Source organism: Canis aureus, chromosome 14, assembly GCF_053574225.1.
Source record: "Canis aureus isolate CA01 chromosome 14, VMU_Caureus_v.1.0, whole genome shotgun sequence".
NCBI classification, from domain to species: domain Eukaryota; kingdom Metazoa; phylum Chordata; class Mammalia; order Carnivora; family Canidae; genus Canis; species Canis aureus.
The window spans coordinates 42,879,947-42,901,350 of NC_135624.1; the positions used below are offsets into that span (position 1 = coordinate 42,879,947).

The 21,404-nt window shown below is 44.9% G+C and overlaps 2 long non-coding RNA genes across 2 annotated transcripts; both read left to right on the forward strand.

The window, feature by feature from the left end:
* Positions 1–1,149: 1,149 nt before the first annotated feature.
* On the forward strand, positions 1,150–11,282 carry LOC144283577 (uncharacterized). The gene is made up of 3 exons (XR_013352125.1): positions 1,150–1,417; positions 3,738–4,726; positions 6,388–11,282. It is a non-coding gene; the product is annotated as an uncharacterized LOC144283577 (long non-coding RNA).
* A 2,717-nt stretch (positions 11,283–13,999) lies between these two features.
* LOC144282926 (uncharacterized) lies at positions 14,000–19,976 on the forward strand. Its single transcript, XR_013351336.1, has 3 exons — positions 14,000–14,708; positions 18,967–19,123; positions 19,476–19,976. It is a non-coding gene; the product is annotated as an uncharacterized LOC144282926 (long non-coding RNA).
* Positions 19,977–21,404: the final 1,428 nt, after the last annotated feature.

Here is a 21,404-nt window from a genome sequence, read left to right on the forward strand (position 1 = left end):
CTTAGGCAACTGAGCACCCTATGTTACTATGCTAACACAATGTATTGCTACATCATATTTTGTTCATTTTTTGTCTCCTTGTTACTAATGAGAGAACTTGATTTAACTTGCTCACACTGTGGTGTCTTCTTAGTCTAGAAAAGCTCCTGGCACATAGTAGGTGCTCAATAAACATCTGTTGTACTATTAATTAATAAGTTCAAGAGCATATTTTAATGTCATCTCTGTGGTGGAGCCATGTTAGCTGTTCTTCTCATCTGGTGAGGGTGTGCACAGGTGAGAGTAACCATTTAATAATTGTAGGCATGTCATCCGTGGGATTCCTAGACAGAATTGATGTCTATCTAGATCTGAGACTTTGCTAAACCTAATTGACGGTCTCAGGTGGACACATTCCCCTTTGAAATGACCCAAGAGAATCACAAAGCACCCAAAATTGGAAACGGGTCCTTATCATCAAAAAGAATGGTGATGAATGAAAGAAAAAACTCAAAAATTTATGTTTGGAAAAGATCAGGCCAGGGTGAAATACAACCACATTATACCTCTTGCTTTACACTTCCACACACACCACAACTCAAGGTCTAATACCTTCTGTGAAATAATGTATTGGTTCCATCGATAATTGCTAGTGGCCATGATGAGCAATAGTTTATATATATGCATCAAGTCTAAACCAAGTATAATAGAATGAAAAAAATTCAGGATATTTTAATTTAGTTAAGTGACTGATTATTTTAGAGTCTGCTTATATAACTAATGTAATTAATGGCAGCTTCGTGGATACATTTGAGTTGAGTGAAAAATTTAGTAAGCTCTTCACTAGGGTTGGCAATAAATTCAAAATGTCAGCTTTTCTTTTGCTGAAATGTGTTGAGGGAACCCTGAACAATCCACAGTACGTTGTGTTCTCTGTCAAGTGAAAGGACAAGTATACACCGCTTCCCGTTGCACAATTTCTCAAATGTCAATGTGAAAAATATTCTTTTCTTTTAAAATTTCATTTGAGGCTGGTTAATAACAAGGCCCCCAGTCAAAGCCCAGCAGAGCAATCAGCTGTGACTGTGTCCTTTGTCACAGGATTGAGAATGTGCCAAATGCGGAAAGTTCCTCTCTGAGTCTAAATGCTCCCAGGACTACTAAGCCAAATCAGCACATTACCAAAATGAAAGTACAATCAACCGGAATGGGTGGCAAAATGGTAGGGTTACTGGGCTCCTCGACCCAACCCTAGAGGAATACAGAAGCAAGAAGGCAGTATGGGTTATAGGAACTAATACACACAGAAAACACAGATGCTCGAGAAAACTCCCAAGGAACCGAAGCTTTTTCTAACTGGAGTAGGTGTGCTGGAGGTTGATGACTAACTGTGGCCAATGAGAACCCAAACCAGCAGGAAGAGGAGAAAAACCTCTAGGTGAGCTCTTGCCTCTCCCTACAAAACCCTGGGAGGGTCGTAGCATGGCCTTTCACTTGGGATCACACCCTGAACAGATGGCAGATGCTTAGCCCTTGAGCCACCCAGAGGTCCCTATTTATTTATTTTTAAAGATTTATTTATTTAATTTAGATGGAGGTTGCACACATGAGGGCGGGTTGCAGGGGGGTGGGGGGATGGAGCAGAGGAGAGAGAGAATCCAAGCACATTCCCCTCTGAGCACAGAATCCATCACAGGCCTAGTCCCAGGACCCCAATATCATGACCCAAGCTGAAATCAAGAATTAGATGCCCAACCAACTGAACCCACCCAGACACCTCTGGCCTATACATTTTAAATATTTAGGCATGTGGTGTGTGCCTTCTTTTGCCTTGGGCTCCATAGCATTAGGGCAGCACCTGAGCATGGCCACAGATGTATGACAGTGCCGTCCAGTAGAGGTTTGGGCAATCCTAGAAATGTTCCTAAGCTGTCCAGTACAGGAGCCCCTAGTTATACGTGGCTGTTGAGCACTTAAAATTTGAGGACATGAGCTCCTAATTTTATTTAATTTTAATTAATTTAAATTTCAGTAGCCATACATGCCCAATGGCCACCATTTTGAATGGCTTGTTTCTGTTCCAAAGCTTCTTTCAGATGCTGGAGACTGATTGGGTTCTGGTCTCTTTCAATAATAACTCCATCTGTGTCCATGGCCCCTGAGTTATGGTCAGGTATGACCTACTGGCTTCTGCTAGAGTTACATGTGGTTTGATTCCATCATACAATCCTTTCTTAGTCCAAGTGACCTCCTTCATTTTCCCCAGAGGTTGGTTGATCTGCAGTCCTGCTCTAGTTCTGGTATAATGTTGTAGTATCAACCGTGTACGACTTCACCCAGAATCTTCCCTTTTGAAACTCAAAGCCTACCCTCCTCTTTTTTGTCTCAACAAAATAAAACTCTCGCAAATCAATGGCTTTGGCTTTTAAAACAGTTGCTTCTGAGGAGGATTTTTGAAAGCCCTATATTTTGAACTTGAAAAACCTTCCCCAAACCTGAAAATTGATTGCTTCTTTCTCTTTGCTTTCCTGTTATATAATTCTCTTTTCAAGGTTATATGAATTCCTTTCACTATCTCCACAAAGATGCACAAACAATGCGCATCCTAAAAAGGAAAGTATAACATTTAATATTTCATGAAAAATTATCACAAAGGGAAAGCCCTAGAATTGTTCTCGTGTGTTCACACGAGCCATTATGCTGCTGCTCCATAGATGCCCACCACTGCGGTAGGAGAGTGAAGCTGAGGCTACGTAAAATAGAGATGGAAAGATGTGGATGAGGTCAGATCTACCCCCATATGAACATCCTCTGTCAGGATCACTGAGGTGTGTGCTAACCCCCACGCTGAAGCTTAGGAACACCCTGGAAATAGCATGAGCCCTAAACAAAGGTATGAAGGACGTCAGTGAAGATTTCTTTAATGCCTCCATCCTCCAGTCTGAACTGCTTGGACCACATGTCCTGCCTGGATCCTAGACGTTTTACAATTCCTCTCATTCCCCTGCTCCTTGACCTCAAAGTGCTACTATTCTACTTGGAGAGCCAGGCACTAAACAATAAACACACAAAAATAAAAATTGTCCCAAGCACAGTGAAAGCTAAGACAGAGTGCTAGCAGAGAAAGTCAGGGAGCTTTAGCAGAGGGCCTGATGTGAAGTGGCATTTACATGAGCACATAAGAGCTGAGTGGGGCCTGGCTAGGCAAAGAATGGGGGGGAGGAAATTCTAGGCAAAGTCCTTGCAGTGGCAGAGACCAGGTGCGTTAAGGGAAAGGAAGAAGCTGAGCTTGCTTCAGGTAGATGGTGATGGGAAAGGTGAAGTTGGAAAGGAGAGTAAGTCCTGGGACTTGTCTAGAAGTTGGGCTGCTCTTCTAGGTGCCGTGGGGAGACTATTGGACAGTGTTAGGGTGGGGGTAGAGTCTTCATAGGATCATTGTCACATCTTACAGAGGTCACTCTGGCTGCTGGGTGAGAAAAGGAGGAGGGAGTAGGGGACAAGAGGAAGCCACCTGGGGAGCCACTGAAAGAATAGAGGGTGGGGGTCGGGGTCATGAGTTGGACCAGGTGCTGCCAATGGAGATGGAGAGAATCGGACCCATTCAGGGCATATTTAGGAGTAGAGTTTTAAAACTTAAGCCTATTGAGATTTGGAGCCAGGTAATTCTTTGTTGTGGGACTTTCCAGTCGATTGTAGGGTATTTAGCAGCATAATTAATTAGATTTTTTTAATTTGAGGTATATGTATATATATTTAAGGAAATCTCATCAGCTAAGGGGGGAGCTGATCTGGGCTCAGACGGGACAATCTGCCGTGCTATTGCCATGACTAGTACTGCCTCTAGCTGCTGCCTTTTCTGGTCATCGTGGGACAAATGAAAGCAGGCCAGTATGATTTTTTTTTTTTTGTTTCATTTCTCCTGACTGGTCTTGGAATGGAAAATGCTACCAGGTTCTTGAACTGGCTCCTCTCCTTGGGTATCCTTTTTGTACCAACCAGAAGAAAATGTATTTCCTGCTCTGGGCTAGGTCCTGCAGTTACAGCCTTCCAGAGGCATAACAGTGTCCCCGAAATCGGTTGGTGATGGTGTCATCCAGGGCCTGATCGACCTTGACTTTTGGTTTTCTTTGAAGCTTCCCACGTATGGCCTGTGTGTGAGTGTAGATGCGTGTGGTTGTGTTCATGGGTTACGGGTATCTTCTGACATCTAAGACCTGTTACGACAAAATATAACCTTTGCACATTTTCTGAAGACAAGGGGAAAAAAGCAGTTCAAAATTTTATCTGGACGGGTGTATTTATAGCTGTGCCTTTTTTTATCTGACAATGTTCCTTGGGTAATTGGTTCCTTTGTTAGTTTTCAGAGCGATGACACACAAATAAATTAGCATTTCCACCTCAACTGCCTCTTTGGCAAGAATAGAGGTTCTCATGTCAAGGTAAATAAAGAGGGAGGCAGGGATCCAGAAAGACTAGAGAAATGGGAGCCTTACTGAGCAATTTATGTGCCGACATGTCCCTTTCATGTTAACAGCTACATAAAAGGAAGAATGAGAAAAAGAAAAGGAAAAAAAAAAAACATTGCTTTATGGTGAATAAGAAAAAAAACATCCGTGTGGCTCAGATGTGTCGTGTGTAGAGATACTTGGGTCACTGACGTCTTCCCAGCCCGATCTTCTGAAAGCACCCAGCTTTTGACCTGCCCCTGACTTCACAAGGTGTGACCTGTAGTCAAGGTCTCCTGCAGGTGAGGCCCTTCCTTTCTTTTGCGCTCTCTGGAATCCAGGGTAGTTGCTAGATCAGAAGAAGGAGTAAAGGCAATGAGAGGAGAGTTTGCAGCCCCTGGGTAGGTGGGAATCGGGGAGTTTCTCAAGTCCCGTTAGCCGAAAGTCTTCCACGTATCAATGCACATTTTTTTTTAGAAGGTTTTGTTCATTTATTTAGTTGAGAAAGAGAGCAAGTGAGCGAGCCAGCCAGAGCCAGGACGGGGCAGAGGGAGAGAGCATGTGAAGCAGACTCCCCACCGAGCATGGAGCCTCCTGTGGGACTTGAGTTCAGGACCCTGAGACCCTCCCTGGAACCGAAGTCAAGAGAGGGCTGCTTCTCCGATGAGCCCCTGGGTGCCCGGCTGAGCACGTCTGTGTAGGTGCATCCTGCGTCCGCGTGGCCCTGATGTTCCTAGACTGTCCTGTCAACATTGAAGGGAGGTGATCGGCCCAGAGGGTTCTGTTCTAGAAGCGGACGCAGGGCCCAGGTGGCAGGGCCTGTCCCCCCAGGACGGGTTGTAGCCCTGAAGCCTCAACAGCCAATGGCCCGCTGTCCACCTGACAGGCCGGCCTCCTGCTCCGGGACGGGGTGTTCCCTGACACCCCAGGTTATGTGAAGGCTCAGCTCTGGCAGTGAATGTTCGGGGGCCCCCGGGGGCCGGTGAGCCAAACAATGTAGCTGATGAAAGGGTGAGGTCCTCCCCTGCGCCGGGGCCTTGTGGCGCCCTGAGCGGTCCACCGTCCAGGAGGCCACCTTTGAATCAAAAACTGGGAACTGAGCCCGTCCTAGCAGGTGCCTCAGGTGTCTCCCTCAGGTCCAGCGAAGTGACCTGCAGTGACATGTTCTGCATGATTGAAGGAAACCTGGAGGACTGGGCCCCGCAGCCATCCCGATCTTATTAGCTTCCTTCTGCAATGTCTGGCTTGCTGGTGGATTTTAGTTTTCCTGAAGGTTCTTTCCAATCTTGGAGGAGGTACTGGATGAGTTTCCAGACTCTCCGATTTGCACTGAGCTCCACTGATCTTTCTTCCTGAGACTTCAAAGGTTCATAAATTACCACCGCCTGTGGTCCCAGAGCCTGCACAGCCCTCAGCAGAGATAAACGTGCCCCGTAAGCTTGTGTTTTGAGAGACTGGATTTTTGTAATCAGTCCTCCAGTTTAGGAAGAAGTAAAAAGAAGCCTTATAGATATACAGAGATAAAAATATGCTTTATAAAATCAAAATGTTATTTATAAAAAAGAAAAGCATTCTGGGACGTCTGGGTGGCTCAGTTGATTAAGTGTCTGACTTCAGCTCAGGTCATGATCCTGGGGTTCCGGGATCAGGCCCCACATCCAGCTCCCTGCTCCCTCTCCCTCTCTGTCTCCTTGTGCTCTCTCTCTGTCAAATAGATAAAATCTTTTTTTAAAAAAAAAAGAAGGAAAGAAAAACATTCCAATATTTTGGGTTTAAGCTGAAACTTATGGTTTTAAAAAACCTTAAATTTTACGGTGCTTTTACAGTCTTTTGGTAAAGTTCGACATCTCTCCTTTAATCCTCAGTATATAATCCCATTCACTCCACTTTATCTCTATTTATTTAGTGATAACATTTGGTTGAAGTCACAGGTCCTGGAATTCTTTTTTTTTTTTTTTTTTAGGTCCTGGAATTCTTGAGTCAGCAAGTTCATTCACCTCAGCGTTCCGGGTCCTAACTCTTACCTGTTTGTATAATTAACTGCTAATATAGCGACGTTCCGACGTGGATTGCATCAGGAAAGTGACAGAGCAGTTGAAGAGCACGTCAACATCGGATCTAACAAGTCATCCGATTCTTAGCGGCGTTGTTGTTACAGGGTTTCTTTTCCCTCCACGTCCTTGGGTCTCGGTCACACCACTTCCAAGAAGGACGAGGTAGACCAGACGAACACTGATGGGCAGCAAAGTTGATCGAGCGATAGTAAAATTTCTCCAGTGATAGCACAAAGCTCCCGAAGAGAGAGGGGGCCCGAGAGAGTTGCCAGTTTGGTGTTTAGATCTAGGGGTGTTTATGGGGTCGTTGGTGGGCTGTTTTCATCTGACTCACTTCTCAACTCACTGGATGCAACTACTGCTAGATGCAACACAGCTACTGTGTGCTAGGCGCTAGTCTGGATGTTGGGATGCAACATTGAACAAGATACAGGTTTTTGTCACCTACCGATCACGTGGGAAAGGGAGGAGGGCTCCTTCCAGGGTGGTGTCAAACCCTTTGACGGGTGGTTTTCTCTTCGGGTGGGGGCCCCTTGTCCCTGCCTGCCTTCTTCCAACTATCCTTCATTAGTACCCTCGAAAGAACACTTGTTATGTTCTACACTCATGGTGTTAACATGCGATTTGCCTGCATGATTTGACCTTGGACAAAAATTTTTAAACCTCCTTGATTCTCAATTTCAACATCTGTACATTGAGGGAAAGCATTTGCTTTCTGGAGTATCATTTATTCACGGCACAAATGTCATGAAGTAGCTACTGTGCGCTAGGTGCTAGTCCGGATGTTGGGATGCAATGTTGAACAAGATACGCCAAGTCCCTATCCCCGTGAAGGTTGCCTTCTAGATGGGGGAGACAGGCAATAAGTAATTAAGTGAACCGATTCTGATAGTCTTACGTGTCGCGTAGGATCCAACAGTCAGCATGCCTTGGCAGATGGAAGCAGCCCTCCATCAGATAGGGCGATCGGAGCAGGCGTCCCCGGGGACGTGATCTGGAGGCTGACCTGATGATAGAATGGCATTAGCCTTGTGAGGGATGAGGTCAAGAGTGTTCTATGGTGGGGAATACAAAATGCAAAGGTCCTGAGGTAGGACAGAGTATTTAAGAAACAGAGACTGGCTTTACAGGATGGCAAGGTCCCAATCGTGTAATTTGTTTGAGCCGTCGTTAAGGATTTGGACATTCTCTAAGTGCTACGGAAATCACTGGAGACTTTTAAGAAGTGTAATTACATGGTTTGATCTGTATTTTTACAAGCTAACTGCCGTGTAGACGATGGACTATGGAACAGATGTTAAGGATGATAGCAGGGAGAACACTTAGGAAGCTTTAGCTGTGTTCTAAGTAAGGTGACGGAGGCTGGGAGTCGTGAAGAAGTCGCAATGGAAACAGAGATAAACAGATGGGTCTGGAATGTATTTGGAAGGTAAAAATGATAAAACTTGCTGATAGGTTGAATGTGAGGGGCTAAGGAGAAATCCGGGACAGTTCCTAGGTTCTTGGCTTGACAAGAAGATTCCATCAGATAAGACAAGATTCTAGAAGAAACTGGTTCGAGCCAAGAGGCTAAGCATTCCGGGTTGGGCATGTGAAGTTTAGGCTGCACGTTAGGATCTAGGTAGAGATACCGCGTATGTACCTAAGAATAAGAGGCAGAAAATGCAACCTGGAGCTTAGGGCACAGCTCTGGGCTGGGGGTGCAGATCTGGGAATCACTGGCTTTGCTGGAATAGACGATTCACGGGGAAAGAATGAACAGGGAACGGAAACGGTCCAGGATGAGCCCTAGGGCACTCCAGCGTTTAGACACCATCTTGCCAAGAAGGGGTCAGCGGAAGAGCTGGGGAAGGAGTAGCTAGCAGAGGGAAAACACAACAGGGTTGACACGTCCAGGGAGGGGTTAACTGTGTTTGTTGCTCCTGAGCGGTGAATATGAGGATGGAGAAGTGACTCAACAGGAGAGCATTTCACGAGACCAATGAGGACAAAGGCCATACCGGAGTGGATTGTTGAGACAATTCCAATCCGCACAAAGTCTGTGTCGGGTGTACAGTATGTGTTTACTGTGATGGTAAAAAATGCTGAGAAAGAATTAGCTGTTAGGTTTTGTGGATCGCCTGTAACAGCCATTCTCCTGGCCTCCTTCCTCCCGTTCTCTAATTCCCTTTCCTGGAAGACCCCTCCCCACCGAGTGTTAGGTTTTCCACTCTCCCGACTTCTGAGGATGAGCCATTGTTAGTCTAGATCATTCTTGGTGATGTCATTCCTCTTGCCAGTGACTAGTTTAGGCCACAGCATGCGACCCTATCGGAGAGGGAGCCTGGTGAGGGCTTCTGGCAGAGGTTTCCTATGCTAATAAACCGATATTCATGGGAAGAAATGCCTCTCTCCCTCACAAAATATCAGGGCATCAATTTGGCATGTCTGGAGTCGCTGTAGCCATGCTCCTGGGGCTGGGAGGGGAGCCCTCACGGGTACGCTGCAGATGGCAGAGCAGAAGGATGCAAACAGTCTTTGTAGACCTAGATCTCAGTCTCATGGCAGGACTAAGACAATCGTCAAATAAATGCTTCTCTGGATATGGGTCCCACAAAGGCCCCGTGTGAGTGCCGATGTTACGGATGAAGTACCGAGTGCTACACGCCGTCCTAAGCTCTACTTATCTTTTGCAGCTGAGTAGACTGAGACCAAGGGAAGTGAAGTGACTGGTCTAGGGGCATATGGCCAGTAGGATGTGGAGTGAGGATTCCACCCCCGGACGGTGGTCATGGTTGGTAGGTCAGACCCAACAGGGCACCTGCAAATAAACATGTGGTGTTAGCCATCTGTGTTTAAAATGATGGGTTGTTTTAGATTATCTCCTGATGGTGGCAGCTGATGTGAGACCGAGTCAACGAGTGGGCCTGGGGATGCTGAGCAAGTGTGTCAGCAAGCCTTGGGCAGGACACACACTGGAAATACTGGAATCCAGTTTCCAAAGATTGACTTATTGTATTGGCACAAGGGAATGCCCGAGTTGTATACATTGCTAATTTTAAAATATTCCATTTTTGGGGATTTTTTTTCAAAGATTTTATTTATTTATTAATTCATGATAGAGAGAGAGAGAGAGAGAGGCAGAGACATAGGTAGAGGGAGAAGTAGGCTCCACGCAGGGACCCCGACGCAGGACTCCATCCCAAGACCCCAGGATCACGCCCCGGGCCAAAGGCAGGCGCTAAACCGCCGAGCCACTCAAGGATCCCTACATTGCTAATTTTAAAACACATACAAAATAAAAATAACTGCTGCTAATTTAGAGCTTAGTGTCTATCCTAAGCTTCAAGTCCATCGTTTCACCAAATCTTCACCGAATCTTGATCCGTAAGATGTTTTGTACATTTTATCATCGCGGAAAGTAAACCGTGGAGAATTTAAGTACTTTGCTCCAAAGCACTGGATTTTAATCCAGGTTTGTCTCATTCCAGAGACCACACCTTTGTCTACCAAATGAATGTATTAAATTTTAACTAACATTATGGCATAAACCTGGGAGCTCCCTAGCCCACCGAGGTAGCAACGTTGTCCGTAAAAGGGTTCGTTCATGGAGAAAAGCCTTGGAGGAGGTATAGATCAACAATCATGTTGGGAATTATCATTAATTTTTATTCTCTTTAATATATCACTGTTTTTAAAAGAAAAACTGATAAGTGATTTTTTTTTTAAATCAGATATTTTAGTCTACAGATCTGGGGACCAGAGGCTGGACAGAGATGGATTTCTGGCGTTTCTATGGGATCACTTTGCCATCCACCTCGTGGCCAACTGGGTAGTTTGTTCCTTTCTTTCCCATTCTAGCTTCTAGGTGAGGAGGTACTCACTGCTCCTTCTCTTTTTGCTCAGGGCTGCTTTGTTTTGTTTGCTTTTCTGTTTCGTAAATCACAAATGTCTTCTCCGTCAGTGTGGGCAAGCCTGAGTTATCAGATTTTTCGCCTCTTTGCCTCTCTGCTCCTAAAAAATGTTCTAAAGACAAACAGGAACCAGTTGCCCTGCTATTTATTTTGTGTTGGGTTGACTGGTACATTAAATAAGTGAAGGCAGTATTTTCTTTTTTCATTGTCTGTAGATAAAAGAGGCATGTGTGTTGAGCTGTTGGAGTTCCTTTTCTGTTACCTCTGTAACTGGTGCCACATAGTTAACCACAGAACATTGCATGATTACTTAGTAAATAACCTTGATCACCTCTTAGATTTCTACTTCATCAGTATTTGTAAAGCAAACAGAACCTTGATAAGACCCAGGTTGATTGCAAAATGGATTTCCTGTCTATGTTGCCAACGATTTTTTTCCCCTGACGACCCAGTTATATTTTGCAGATTTATATTGCCTTTCAGATTTGCAATCTGCCACCTTCATATAAAACTTCAAAAGATATTTACAGAATGCTGTTAGTAATATTGTAAAACACAGGTGGCCGGGTTGGAATTGAAATGCCTTTGCAAAAGAGTGAAGAGAAAATTTTATAACTTAAAAGTATTTGAGACAGGAAAATACAACCCTTCTTGGAAGAAGAGCTGAAACACTATCAAATTCAAGTGATTGTGTTATAAGAAGACGCTAAAATTCCATGAGATGGCCTGAAATCTTAATTATTAAGTGGATATTTAATGAATGACACTGCCCTTTACTGACATCTGTCTCTCAGATTTACTCTGTTTTATTAAATCTTTAAATGCGCACACATTTTTTTTTAGAGTTAAATTCAAGTTCTACTAACATATTACCTGTTCTTCCTTATTGACGTGTTGCCAATTTTGGTCATTACCCTTCCATTTATTTATTTATTTATTTATTTATTTATTTATTTTTATTGGAGTTCAATTTGCCAACATATAGCATAACACCCAGTGCTCATCCCATCAAGTGCCCCCCTCAGTGCCCGTCACCCAGTCACCTCCACCCCCCACCCACCTCCCCTTCCACGTCCCCTTCATTTCCCAGAGTTGGGAGTCTCTCATGTTGTGTCTTCCTTTCTGATATTTCCCACTCATTTCTCTCCTTTCCCCTTTATTCCCTTTCACTATTTTTTATATTCCCCATATGAATGAGACCATATAATGATTGTCCTTCTCCGATTGACTTACTTCACTCAGCATAATACCCTCTAGTTCGATCCACGTTGAAGCAAATGGTGGGTATTTGTCGTTTCTAATGGCTGAGGAATATCCCCCCCCCTTTTTTTTATAAATTTATTTTTTATTTGTGTTCAATTTGCCAACATAGAATAACACCCAATGCTCATCCCGTCAGTGCCCACCTCAGTACCCTGCCTTTTTTTCCCCTCCGTCTTTCACTTTGTAATGCAAACCAAAATCGCTTCCAGAAGTACCTAAGAGTGCTGTTATTCTTTCTCTTTCTCAGATTTTATGACTAAATAGTTCTCAAAGTGAAGTGATTAGCAGAGGAATCTAAAAATTGGCTCTGTCTGAAGTGCCTGCTTGTCCTGCCTCACTCAGAGGCAACGACGTTCGGGAAGAAGGGAAATTCTGCGCACAGGTCTACTGTGATGTTGGTGTAGACAGTCTCAGAGAGTTTAGCTCAAAGGTTTATGTCAATTCACTTTATAACTTGTAGGTAGACAAGTGAGCTACTGATCATATGCATTAGTTTTGCAATATCAAGAATCCTATTATTGGCTCTTGATTTCAGCTCAGGCCATAGTCTCAGGGTCGTGAGGTGGAGCCCTGCATCAGGCTCCGTGCTCAGCGAGGAGCCTGCATAAGATTCTCTTCTGCCCCTCCCCTCCACATGCACTGGCTCTCTCAAAAAAAAGGTAATTCAAAATATTTATATATATAAAAAAGAATAGAATCTATAGAAGAAAGAGGTACATATATATATGTTACACCACAAGAATTTCCAGGATTTAAGAATTTCGGTGCATTTTTATCAAAATTTTTTGTGCACATAAACACGCAAACACATTTATGTATGTAACTGCAATTTTGATCTGTTTAAAATTTCGTTTCTTCTTTTTGCATGTAGCACAATTTCATAGGCGTTTTTTTATTTTATCAATAAATATTTGGAAATATTTTAAATGGTTGTGTACTATCCCATTGTATAGAGTGTGACATTTAAGAATGAGCCAGTATTGTGGGGGCGCCTGGGGGCTCAGTCAGTTAAGAGTCTGCCTCCGGCTCAGGTCATGATCTTGGGGTCCTGATTTTGAGCCCCGCATTGCTCAGCCTGCTTCCTCCTCTTCCTCTACCCCCTGCTTGTGCTCTCTCTCTCTCTCTCTCGATCTCACCCCCTCTTAATCTCAAATAAATAAATAAACTCTTAAAAAAAAGAAGTAGCCAGTATATGTAACTATTTATAAATTTTACGACATTTGGGAGTTCACGGTTTTTTCTGTTATAAATAATTCTGCAGTATATTTAAGAGCTGGTATTGAATAGCACCAACTACGTGCCAGATACCTCTCTAACCATCTTACATGGATTAAGGACATGAATGCTTCCAGCAGAGCTGGGTAATGTGATGATGTTCATTTTATAGTGGGGGAAACTGAGGCATAGAGAGGCTGGCTAACCCCAAGACTACACACCTGGCAATCACTGGAACTCGAACCCGATCTGGGCAGCCTGGCTCAAAGGCCTCCAGAATCACCATCAAGTTTTCAACTCATCTCAGAATTTTCTTAAGGGTAGATTTTCTAGAAGCCTAATTTACAGGTTAAAGGGTGTAAACTTATGAGGTACTTAATCCGCTTATAGAGAGGATGTACCAACCTGTATTTTCATATCACATCCTGAGGAGGTTTGTTTCACTACGTTTTTCTCAACCTTGAGTTGCCACCTAATGAAAAACACCTTTGGTCAGTGTGGTAGGTGAAATTGAGCATTTTATGTAGCTTTACTTACATTTCTTCTGAGCATGGTGTTTTAGACTCTGGTGTGGTCTCTAGTTTTCCTGCGTTTGCATCTGAGTGGCGTCCATGCATAGGGTGGTTATGAGAATTAAACGAAGTGGTATGTGCAAGTGTCCTGGAGTGGAGTGTGTAGACAGGAAGCATTAGGTGGCTGCAGGTTATATTATTTGTAGTGTAGGGATTGGGGACACACTGCCCCGAAATGCGGCGTGCTGAATATTCTGAGCTGAAGGAATTTGAGAAAACAGCAATGCCAAGTGCCAGAAGGACTCTCTGGCTGCCCCTTTCTGCCCAGAGCAGGTCCTAAGACCCTGTTGTAAGAGGTGCGCTCCCTGTACCTCGGGAAAGGAAACAACTTGATGTCAGAAGCCCGAGGGAGGGAGGCCTGGAGGAACCCAGAGGGGCCGGCCTCCTGAAGTCCCCCGGGTATATTCCCTTTAGCTCACATCCCTTTTTTCTATCATATTTTGCCATGACTGTTTTTTATCAAATGTCGTATAAAAGCACTCCGGCTTGACCATTTCTTTGGGTCTTCACTTTTTTTTTTTTTTAAGATTTTATTTATTCATTCATGAGAGAGAGAGAGAGAGAGAGAGAGAGAGGCAGAGACCCAGGCAGAGGGAGAAGCAAGCTCCATGCAGGGAGCGGGACGCGGGACTCTAACCCAGGACCCAGGGGTCACACCCCGGGCCGAAGGCGGCGGTAAACCACTGAGCCCCCCAGGGATCCCCAGGTCTTCATTTTCTTACGCAGGCCCTGTCACGTAGCAGCTATATTCGGCACATCTGTAGGATCTCCTTCTCTTCGTTGGTGTGTTGTCAGTCCAGTTAGAGGACCCCAGCGGGAGGACCCAGGACGGGGCTTCGGAAAAGATGTTTTTCCTCCCTTACATAGTGCAGTGAACATTATTTCTTGGGTCAGTTGGCCGCTTGTTTTTGCCTTTCATAAGTTTCCTATTCATGGACTTATTTCCAGAAAGTTCGCAGACAAAAGATACTCTACAATAGTCCTATAAGATAGTACCACAGTATTTTTATTAAGGGAGGAAAGGAGCCTGGGTATTGATCGAATCAGACTTCACATTTGACGGAACTCCTGCAACCCACAGAGTACACTGAAGGACTAGCAGGCGGTGGGAGAGCGGCTCCCTTCGGGTTAGTGATCGATGTGTGGGCCGGAGTGTGTATTGATTTTGTGATTTAAAAAGGAAGATGGAAAGAGTCAAGTCCCTGTAGAATACGAACTACAACAAATGCATTTCATCACGGAGCTCCGAGGACTACGCGACCCTCTCTTTGAATTACAGAATCAGTGGTGAGCTGGACATTTTGTGGTGAAAACACCGACACGCTGCAGCTGGTTACTAGTTTGGGGAGTAATGTGTTTAGGATAGAATTAATAGAGACAAGCCATTACGGAGAACAAAAAATAAAATTAAATCAAATAAGCATACATATCAATGGCTGGGGGGTGGGGAAATAAGAGTGTGAATCACTGTATTTTGTTTTTTAAAAAATAGTATTTATTTGTTTGTTTGTTTATTTATTTATTTATTCATGAGAGACACAGAGAGAGAGAGGCAGAGACCCAGGCAGAGGGAGAAGCAGGCTCCATGCAGGGAGCCCGATGCGGGACTCGATTCCGGGACCCCAGGATCAGCCCTGAGCCAAAGGCAGATGCTCAACGGCTGAGCCACCCAGGAATCCCAATCACTGTATTTTGGAAGAAAATCGCATGTTTTGATAACTACAGAGTGAGGCTTTATATGCATTCTGCTGTGGCGCTGAGCATCTTTACTAAGTTAAAGAGACATTAGATGTGACACGCAAGCCATCAATGGAATCAGCAGGAATTTAGAGCCAAACATGTAAAGCAGGAAAAAAAAAAAAAAAAAGAAAAGCCAGATTAGCAGGCCTGCCAAACGCACACGGATGCTGACAGGATTACAGACCCTCGTTCTAACTGGGTGTGTGCACAGGTGCCCAGCAGTCCCAGCTGGAAAGGTGGGGACCCAGAAAGGGGCCTAGCACTAGATGAGCAGCAGTCCCAGCAAGGGTGTGGTGGGCGAGGGGTGGAGGGCACTCCCGGGACTGTCGGGCCTTCCCTGTGCCCCCCGTCAGCCCCCAGGGCAGTGTCCAGGTCTCCACCCCGTTCTTCTGTGCTCCTCTTGCGCCGTGGCCCAGTCACCCGCTGGTGCACACACCCATCACCACCATACAGCACCGTTACCCATGCTGCGCACTGTGCTAACATGCTCTCAGTGGACGGGCATCCGGGGCCAGTGTCTCTGCCTTCCATATGACTTGATCAGAGGACGTGAAGAATTATAGCCTCCCACCATGCACAGCATCGGGTAGCGTCTATTAAACACCCTTGAAGTGCAGACCCTCCTTGAGGCTCTGCCTGTGTGGACTCTAGAATTTTTGCTGCAGTGCTTGTCGTGGTCATCACCTCCACTTCGCATGTAAGGAAACTGGGCTCAGACGTTGGGGTCAGACGCTTCACTCAGCGGGAGGTGTGTGATGGGAGCCAGCCTCAGCCTGAAGGAGCCCCGCCGCCCCTCACTACACCGCCGCTGCCTTCCCTACCACCTCGATTCTGTGGTCCACTTCACCTCAGAAATACAATCCTCAAGGCCAGCATCTTTGCCTGCGCCGTGTTGCCACTCTCCATCCAAGTCACTAACGTTGCCAAAATTCTCCACAGAAAGGGTCATTTTTGTACGAAGTGATGTGTTCAAAATAATGATGATACTGTCCCCAGTAGCCCCCACCCTCACCTCCGGTCGGAAACACACACATGCATGTGCTTACACGCGCACGCACACGCACACACACCCCTTGGCCATAGGAGCAGGCAGTAAATGAACTAATATTCAGCATCCTAATTAACCAGTTTCCAGAAAAGTCAGACTATAGCAGCTTTTTGCTTTTCAAGGCACGTTTATGCAAATTTGCAGCAATTTTCAACTGCACCCGCATTAGCCATAACGCCTCTAAATCAGTCTTCCTTTTAGGATGCCTCCTAATCTTGGAAGATGTGACACAACTTAGACACATCTTTCCAAATCACTTCAATCACTCCCGTGAATGTGTCACAACCATATGCTAGCCCCGGTGAAGTGATAAGTCTTCCCTCTACTGGAAACTCTATGCTTAGACTTGTGGGAGTATCTGTTTAAGGAATATACGGGCTATAAGAAGCAGCCCTCTCTTCGTATACTGTGAGATCTTTGAAGAACACTACAATATTCCAAGGTAAAGTGTCTTAATTAAAAAAGTAATGCAGGTACTGCAGGGTCCCTATCTTGGGGTACAGTTGGTGGTCATCCTCCTCAGGGGTTAACACAGTTGCCTTGCTGCATGGCATAAGTTACTCAATCTCTCCGTAAGTCCAAATTTACATTTTTTTTTTAGAGCAGGGATAATATCATTAGTGACTTCAACACTTGACCAAAAATTCTCTGGCATCCTTCCCATCAACTGGTTGAGTCTGTGTCTTCTGCCTTTGAAATGGACAGGCTAGTGATTGCTTGACAAGTGTGGTCAGAATGCAGTGTGGTGACACAATGTGACTCCAGAGGTGAGATCAGGACGGCCATGTGGCTGCCATCTTGCTGTGGGAACACTTGCTCTTGGAGCTCTGTACCTCCTCAGTGCACCAAGTACTATGCTTGACAGTCTCAGATGAGTCCAACCTTCCAGCCGTCTCCACTCAGGTGCTAGACTTGAAAGTGTGACCGTCTTGAGCCCTTCAGACCTGTCTGTCTCTCAGCCAGATACCACTGAGTGACTTTCATTGACATCAGGTAGACCTTTCACCCGGCTAAGTTCTGACTCAATTTCTGATCCACAAAATCAATTACGTATCATAATAATTGTTGCTTTAAACCACCATGTTTGGGTAAGTAAAACACTACTTCATCCACCATGATGGTTTGCTGTGAGACTCTTAGCTCAGGGCCTGACTTGTAGTGAACACTCAGTAAATGGTAGCTATTATTTTTATTTATTGAGCATCTACTGTGATCACAAAACTGCATAAAGTGTTTTGAGGCATAGAAAAAGCAAAGACATACTCTTTGCTCTTCTAGTTTTGGAAGTGGTAGTGAAAATGGATATATATGAGAAGATAATGTATGTGTCATTAGAGTAGTGAACATTATAATTGGGGGAAGAGTTCAAAGAAAGGAGAGGGAGTCAACTGTGAAGAAGGTGGTTCTTGTGCTGCAACTGAGGCATCATCTTCAGGGAGAGGAAGGGAATATTTTATAGGGATTTTTTTTTTTTTTTTTTTTACTGTTTCAATGCTTTATTAACAACTGGAAACAAATCCAATAAACTGGAGGTGATGACATCCCAGAAGCCTAAGAGGCAAGGGAAATAGGTTTGCATTTTGTTTTTTGTGTATTTTTTTATTAAATGCATCTTAGCAAAAGTAGATTAAAAAAGAAAGGGTCAAAGCCCCAGATGTCAGCAGGGAGGAGGAGCAGACTCAGGGAGGCAGCCTCCCCCTCACCCCCACCTTCTAGGGAAGAGCTCAAAGGAGCTGCTGTTGCACCTTCACACACAGGCCTGAAGGCTGGGCCAGCACCCAGGTTCCCGGCCTGAAAGCCCCCCTGCAGGAATGCTTCGGTCGCCTAAGTCCCCCCTTTGCTCCACAACTTGAATTCTGGGTCTTGATCTAGAGACTGTGTACGATAGTTTATCTGATTCGGGGCAAGGGGTTGTATTTGGATTCTTGTTTTATAGATTAAAAGATGAGAGAGGTGATGCATGTGGGCTTTTAAAAAAAAATTCCTAAGATATCTTTTTTTATTTTTATGGGGATTTTTAATTGATTAAAGATACAACATATGTTAAAACCATTGGAAATACAAATAAAATCCTATAGAAATACACATGTACATTAGTCTATGCAACCACACATTGAAGATATAGAATTCTATTTTTTTAGAATTCTATTTCTGACAAATAGAGAATATGTCCTTGTTTCCAAGCCCCTAGGTATCATTTATAATATTTTGTTATGCATTATTATATAACAAGAACAACTCAATAAATTCCAAACTCCAAATATGATACAAGCCACAGTACGTAACATGAAGAAAAAAGTAGATATTAATAACTAAGATATAAGCACAAAAAACTTTACCATTAAAAGGCACTATCTCAAAAAACTCTTGAGTGGAACAGAAATCAAAATTGCAGGCACTGGGTGGCTCAGTTAGTTAAGCATCTGACTTTGGCTTAGGCCATAATCTTGGGGTCCTGAGATCGAGCCCTGCATCGGGCATCATGCTTAGTGAGGAGTCAACTTCTCCGTCTTCCTTGCCTCTCCCTGTACTTGTGCTCTCTCTGTCTTTCAAATAAAAAAATAAAATCTTTAAAAACAAAAGAAATCAAAATACAACTACATGCTGGATGTGTTCTGTATCTTGATCAATACGGTGATTTCACGTATACCTATGTGTGTCTCTAGTCGGGTTCTTCCCATAGGAGGTTCCATGGGCTTCTTATGTTTCCAATTTGTGTTCTTCCCTTACAACTGTGATTGTTTCATTATTTCTTAGACATTTTTATTAAGCTGAATCATAACCTGTTCAGCCTGTTGGAAAGGGAGGGATTCCTGCCTTAGAGCTACCACGATGGCGAAACCCAAAGCAAAGGACAGCTCAGATCAACAGCGGTTCATGAAGGGGACCCAGCACACCATGCAGGGCTACGCAGGTTTGTGCTCAGGAGCAGAGGAAATGAGCAGGGGCTGTGGGAGTTGGGCTTTATGGAGTCTAGAATGACTCCTGGTTCCCATGGGAGGGCGGGACTTCGCTGATTTGAATAATTCCCAGGGTTTACAGGGAACTGAAAGCCACTGCTCATGGATGAGCAAGAACTGTGCTGGTCTTTTTGGTAAGGAGGGTTGTTAGGCTAGGCAGCCTTACCTACAGGAATGGGGTGGCGAGGGGAACCTGTGCTTAGGCTACTTGAGGCTCTCCTGATTTTACCAGGTGTAAAATTTAAAAGCAGCACACAATGCTGAGGTTTAATTTTCCACCTTATACCACAATATAAACCTGCTTAGGATGCCAAAGTCAATGAAGAGTGGAGCTTGGATTTGAACCCAAATGTGTCTGGACCCACGTCTGTTCATCGGGCTCAAAGTCTAGGCACTGGAAGCAAAAGAAGGAGGGAGCAAGGGGATGGATACCACTGAGTGAGTGCTGCTTCTTTTTATGTCATCCTTCTCTCTTTCATTGAACTGAGTCTACTTACAAGGCGCCCGATACTCAAGGATGCTCACGGGTATGACCCTACAGTCAAAACGATTTGTCATTGGCGGAGGAGTACACAGGTGAAGCATTAACAGGACTGCTTTTGCAACTTTCTGTGAGTCAATCATTATTTCAAAATTAAAAAAAAAAAATGCTCGTGGGGCCTAAGATTCTAAACTACGGTCCTAGATTTGGAGATAGTCGCCGTAATCATTTAGGGCAGCAGAGTCGTGGTTGGTCCCGCCATTATCGATCTGACACTTTCACTCTTTCATGTTTCATGTCCTGGCATCCTTCCAGATCAGCCTATTTCCATGGTAATTATTAAAATCACTCTCCTGTACACACTCCTAGTTCCTTGATTCTTTCTTTCCGGTGTCTTTGGAGTCACAGGCTAAACCACAGCCCTGGTTAAATCCACCTCTGCCTCGGCTGCATCGTCCCCTGGAGACCTGGGTCTTGCTGAAGAAAAGCACACATCCAGGTCACCTGGTGTCATTTTAAACTCATGACCCTGAATGTCCCGTGGTCCGCTGCTACCTGGTACCATAGAATGTATGTCTGTGTCCCTCCCAAAATTCTTATGTTTAAATGTGACTCTCAATGTCATGGTATTAGGAGGGGGGGACCTTTGGGAGGTGATCAGGTGATAAGGGTGAAGCCCTCACGAGTGAGATTAATGCCATTATCAGAGACCCTGCGGGGCTCTCGCATCTCTTTGACCGTCTGAGGACACAGCGAAAAGACACAAGTCTGTGAACCAGGAAGCAGATCCTCACCACACCCTGACTCTGCTGGCACCTTGACTTGGACTTTCTAGCCTCCAGGATTGTGAGAAATCAGTGTCTGTGTGTATGAGGCACCATATTTTGGTATAGCAGCCCAAGTGGACCAAGACGCCGCCTGGCAATTACGCTCTGCTTCCCCACATTCCTTGATGTCAAATATATACATAGCTTCTCTTTTTTTCCTGAAAGCTCCAGCATCTCCTTTCCAGACCCCACGCTTGACATTTTATTTCACTCTTCACATAGACAGAACCCGAGAAGACTCCAGCAAGCTCCTAGGACCAGCCTTTTACCGTCAGATTTTACCTTTCCTCCCACTGGCGTAACAGCTTCGCCAGCTAAGTGAGACTCCCACGTCTGCCGGGGTGTGAGACTCCATCCCCTTCCACCTGCCCAGGGACAATACTTGGGCAATTATCCTCTCTCTCTTCTAGACCATCACTTCGGCCTTCAACTAGATTATTCCCGTCCACACCCCAACATCATTATTTCCTCCATCTAAGAACAGCCAACTTTGCCCCACTTCATCCTCTGACTTCCTGCCCCCCTTGCAGCAAAATCATTTTGAAAGGATGTTCCGTACACACAAACTCTAAATCCTCCTCTTTGTCTTTTGAATTCAGACCACCCAGGCTTTTGTGCCCAAGTGCCTCCTATCATGGTCGGCGGTGGCATTTCAGGGCTAAGGTCAGTGGTCCGTTGGCCCAGCAGCAGCACTTGAGAGGCGTAACCACTCATTCTTTCTTGAAACACTTCCTGGACTTGGCTTCTCGCACAGTGTCCCCCAGGCTTGCTCCCGCACCAGTGATTGCTCCCTTCTCCAGCTCTTTGGCTGGTCTCTCCCTCTGCTTCATGTCTCTCCCACATCTTCGTGTTGGAACCTCTTCTCCCTTTGTCTATACTCACTTCCTTGGTGATCCTAAGTGATTTTACGGCTTCAAACACTGTGCG